We start from the raw sequence: 6,044 nt of genomic DNA, 5'->3' as shown, positions 1-6,044 counted from the left end.
TATGTTTGTCTGTATACTGTGACATCATACTTGGTTGGTGTAAGATGCTAGACAAGGTCAGGGTCATACTGGCCTGGGCTACATGATGACACTGTTCCTCCATGTACCATGTCATGTGGTCCAGGGAGTAACATCTGAGGTTTTATGCACCAGCATGGACATTGATGGTGCCAGTCCTGTACTTGCTTTGTAGTGACCTGACTGCATGTGTTATGTGGCAGATCCTGGCACACAACAGACAGCACAAAGGGACTATGCCCTTGTATGGGCTGGTGAGTGGTACGTCAGTGTGTCTGACAATAAGTGTCACCTATCACAAGTGTATTATGTGTGTTGTGTAACCCGAAGGCAAGTGACTGTGTGGCGCATTGACATTGTGAACTATGTGAGGTGTGGGAATTGTAGTGGGGTAGCAGTTGTGTGTGTATCTGCTGTGGAGGTCTCTGCTGCTTAGGCAGAGTTCATTTACAGCATCTGAGTATGTGTATGTGTGATAATGTGGTTTGAGTGCTGTCACCAGAGGATATGTGAGACTGATATGTGGTGTGTGTGGTTATCTTCACCACCTGATAGACTATGCCAGTCATGGGTCGAGAGAGTTCAGCACCCTGTATGTCTCTATAGGTGCATCTCACACATATATCTGGGTTTGTTGTGAGGAGGAGAGTCTTGTCTGTGTACATGAGGCAGATGTGACATTGTGTCTACATCACAATATTCACCAACTGGACTGGAGAGTGCACACAAAGCCGACCCCTGGACATGCCGGAATATCATCATGACATACTCTGTAGCCAGATGACAAAGGATCAGTAGGGTGCTAAGTGTGTAAAGGAGTATAACAGGGATTAGTGCTCAGGTTTGTTGGTGTTCTGTAAAGAGTAGCTGAGAAGGAATCCAGACTGAATCATGACACCTCCGACAGCTATGTCATATATAGCAATGTACACACATATATGTCATGAGTCAGGGCCAACTGTACCTGACTGACAATGCCGACATCCTGACAGACAGGCCCATATATACATACCCACCTCCCACCGACGATAGTACATATCATCATACCAGGAGATATCACACGTAGAATGGATGAACAACTACCCCCATTGCTAAAAGCATGGCATCAAGTGGACTACATTGATTCCTAATATGTGTCTTGCAATAACTACAGAACAAACAGATCCTGCACCTGATCAGTCAGCTGAACCTCCCCCCTACACAGGATGTGGAACCGTTGAATGTGTTACAGCAACATATGGCACTCCACGCAAGTGGCGGTGCACAACACACCATGGGATGTACAGTCCAGTATGCCTATGAAGTATGATCTGCAAGCCATGGAGTCCATCATGGTTGAAGTCATAAACTGAGCTATTGGAAGCTGACATACACACAACCCTACTAACCATGGTATGTTCATGTGCGGATCATGGTTCCCAAACATGCTGGACTGTTTGCAAGGCAGCCAAACAGGACATACATCACTGAACACAGCTACACATGTCTCACATGCACTTTGAATAGCCCTTTATCAACATCCCAGACACATGTAGTACCCACAAAACCAGCAAGCTGTGCATAAATATGTGTTGACATATGAAGGAATGTCGATGTGTCCACAGATAGATCACACAAGGTAAGGATTATGAGTTCCTGTTCCAGCTGTTGACACCTGACGACCCACATGGACCATTCCTGGAATGGCATAAAACAAAGTGTACACACATTACCATGTCCAGTCTGATGATGTCACCACCCAGTAAAGCAAATAGCATGCTGCGCTAATGCGTCTCTCTCTCTCTAGTAGCATGAAGTAGTTAGATAGGGTCTTGAATCCTGCAAACGCTGACTGTGTGGTTGTGTGTGGGGGATGTGTGTGCGATTCTCTTTGAAAGAAGTGGCCTTTTTGAAGACTGGGAAAACACACCACAGATGTACATTCCTCTTTGGAAAGACTGATGGTGTCACCACCCTAGAAATACAGATGGAGAAGAGAAACCACACAGTAAAGCAAATAGCGCACTGTGCTAATGCATCGCTCTCTAATATCATAACGTAGTTAGGTAGGGATTTGAAACCTGCATGCGCTCACTGTGTGTGTTTGTGTGTGGGGGGTGTGTATGTGTGTTCAATCCTCTTTGAAAGGAGTGGCCTTTTTGAAGACTGGGAAAACACACCACAGATGTGCATTCCTCTTTGGAAAGACTGATGATGTCACCACCCTAGAAATGCAGACAGAGAAGGAAAACCACCCAGTAAAGCAAATAGTGCACTGTGCTAATGTGTCTCTCTCTAGTATCATAACATAATTAGATAGGGGTTTGAATCCTGCAAACGCTGACTGTGTCTGGGGGGGTGGGTATATGTGTATGCAATTCTCTTTGAAAGAAGTGGCCTTTTTGAAGACTGGGAAAACTCACCACAGATGTAAATTCCTCTTTGGAAAGACTGATGATGTCACCACCCTAGAAATACAGACGGAGAAAGGAAACCACCCCGTAAAGCAAATAGTGCGCTGCGCTAATGTGTCGCTCTCTAATATCATAGCATAGTTAGGTAGGGGTTTGAATCCTGCAAACGCTGATGGGGGGTATGTGCAATTCTCTTTGAAAGGAGTGGCCTTTTTGAAGACTGGGAAAACACACCACAGATGTGCATTCCTCTTTGGAAAGACTGATGATGGCACCACCCTAGAAATACAGACGGAGAAAGGAAACCATCCAGTAAAACAAATAGCGTACTGCGCTAATGCGTCTCTTTCTAGTATCATAACATAGTTAGGTATGGGGTTTGAATCCTGCAAGTGCTGACTGTGTGTGTGTGTGTCATTTTTGATCAATGCGGTGTGGGTCTTGCTTTTACTATGTTATGGCATATTATGATTACAACAGTAAGTGCATTGCACACATCAGGTATATGCGTAGCAAATATATATGTGTACATGTTCCCTTAATCAGTACATAGGTGTGAAGCCTGCATACTACATGAATACATTTGTTGCCATTGACAGGTTGTGCCACAGCTTCTCAGATCATAGGTCACATATGTATGTATGTGACAGGCCCATCCACTGTCGTGATCCGTGGCCAAGGTCATCTGTGCCACACACACCCATGACAGTTACTTTACAGTAGTGTGAGTGAGGGTATATGCCTGGGCTATATGTCAGGCATGTTCATACGCAACCACGACTGCCAATAATGGACAGTCTTTATAGGTGTACAACCACCTTGTGTATATGCATCCAGGCCTCCAATGTCTCATGTGACACACCTTGGGACTCCACAATACCTATGGATATGTGGATACCAAGAGACACATGACATAACATGAGGCAGTATGTACACATTGGTGCCCAACATACATGTTGAGGGCTACCACCTATGTGATACTGACAGGATAGTAAGTATAGTACATGTGGATGACTATGCCATAGTCAGTTTACTGTTATACAGCATGTATCACATGACAGGCATCTGTCTGTATGATACCCTTGTGTAGGATATGTGTCCCATCCAGCAAATGGATTGTAGGCCACTGCATGCATTACCAGATGTGGATGGACACATCCCTAGTGTTTTTGCATGTACCTAAGGGGGCTATATGCCAAACAGGTGTGGACACAGGAATGGGTGGCAGTAATTACCACTGGTTAGTGTTATAGTGTAGCATCGGAAGTATACAACTGTTACTGAGTTCCCTACAACTGTGAGTCATTTGTCAGGGCAACATCCAATGTTTGCTTATAGTCATGCTGTTGAGGTTATGTATACTACCAGACCACAAATCATTGACAGATACTAACAGCATCACCCACAGCATGGTGTCTACCCATGTCATACACACATGTCTACCCATGTTAGTACATAACTGTAGTAGAATGCATACTGGCCATTGAAAGATACTGTGACATGTTCACTATGTGTACAACAGGGTATGCCACATGTTCCATGTGTCCACTATGCACGTACATACAGACAGTGCGCACCCACCATGTTCACAGATGTACACTTGCTAATCTGTACTGCACACATCACACACATACTGTCCACTCACTAACACATGCTGGCAACACATTACATGTCAGCCAAGTGGCACATGGGTGGACAATACATAGTCAGACCTAACAGTGGTGTAAACAATGCTACATTGACAATCAAAGCTTTGATGAATAATGTCTGCTGAGATATACCTACAAGGATGTCATTACACTTTCCTGTTGACAACTTGCTAATATTGCTACACTGCTATAGTGTCACCCTATGCATCAGCACCATGTTAGCCTGTTCCTCCATCAATGTTAAAGATGACAGGAGGCGACACAGGTATCATCACATCCACAGGGCGTTTTGTTGTTTGCCAGAGCCTGACATTGACCCATCCAATCTACACGTGTGTGTGTGTGTGTGTGTGTGTGTGTGTGTGTGTGTGTGTGTGTGTGTGTGTGTGTGTGTGTGTGTGTGTGTGACAACAATACAGCATGGGCCAATGTTGATGTAATGTGTGTGTGTATGTGTGAGCCCTAGTTGTTTGGTTAATGTGTGTGTGTCTGCATGCACACAGCTCCACCATGTGGCTGCCATATACAGTAGTTTGTGGGACAGCCACAGACTGTACCTGCTAGGCCATACAGATTACTGTCTCCGGCCACAGACATAGTACCTGTGCCTGGCAGGGGTGCTACGGACAGTATCAGGTACCAACCCTGACTGGGTACTGTCCTCAGAGGCAGAGGTGGGACGACTGGACCCATGTCCCTGCTGGGAATGGCCAGAGCCATGTGCACGTGGTCTACTGGGATGGTCAATGGACAGGTCAGCCCCAGCATTGCTGGGGCTGGTACTGCCACTACGGGAGCGGCTGTGAACCAGGGGCCATCCGTGACCACTGCCAGCTGTTGCTGTTGCTGGCATGCATCCGCGTCGACGTCACAACCGTCCCGCATGGTCCTGGCTCATGGATGACATATTATGGAGGGCATCTAATGTCTCCCCCCAACATCTATCAATGACCTCGGTGTACGTCCGGATGGCACCAGCAAGGTCACGGATGCTGTCATTGATAGCAGTGTAATGTGTCCTCTGTGCCCTAAGTCCCTGCCTGGTGTACCGTTCTATACATGCCTGAGCCTGCATTACAGCTCGGAACATACCGGACGTCGTAAGACCAGTGAGGGCACACTTACCAGGGGCAATACAACCAGTGGTGCTCCCCCGTGAACCCCTGGACCTCCACCTATGTGGTACCATTCCAGGAATACGGCTATGGCTGCTGTGAGGGCATGCAAGTGCCATGGGTACCACACTCTCCTGGTCAGTGCCAACTGTATGCTGTCCCTCGCCTATGGCCATTGGTGGTGAGGGATGTATTGGCAGTATGAGTGTGCACATAGATGGGGTTGAACGCTCTGTACTGTCGATTGGTGGACCAACAACAGACCCTGTCAAACCTCCCTGTGTCAAAATACATGTCTCATCATCAGCACTATTTGTGGCAGTGGCTTCAGGTTCTCTGCTGCATTCGGTCAGCCCTAACTCAGCACCTGTGAGAAGAAGACAGGAAACACACTTTACGGTCTACACATGAACACTTGCACACATGCACACATGCGCACATGCACACATGCACACATGCACACATGCGCACATGCGCACATGCACACATTCACACATGCACACATGAACAGTAATACACTCCTCACTACAGAACATACACACACACACCAGCAATCCAACACATACTCTATAGTGGGTGAAGGTGGGTGTCAGTATCACAAGGTAAACAGTCACCACATACATGTCAGCATGCAGAATATGTGTTGCACAAGACCATACAGTGCAAGTGTAGACGCTGCAATGTAATGGCAGTATACATGGCTTTGTTGCAACTGTGTCATTGTTCAGTGATTGGCTACACCCTGGAACACAATTTGTACATGGACACAACATTGCTGTGCAGGTATTATCAGCTCTGCAATGCCCTGTGCACCATCACTCACATGTATACATGCCAGGGCTGCATGTGTTATCTGTGTGACACAAAGA

Source organism: Protopterus annectens, chromosome 8.part0, assembly GCF_019279795.1.
Source record: "Protopterus annectens isolate FY-2018-M chromosome 8.part0, PAN1.0, whole genome shotgun sequence".
Taxonomy (NCBI): Eukaryota; Metazoa; Chordata; order Ceratodontiformes; family Protopteridae; genus Protopterus; species Protopterus annectens.
This window is presented reverse-complemented; position numbering follows the sequence as displayed.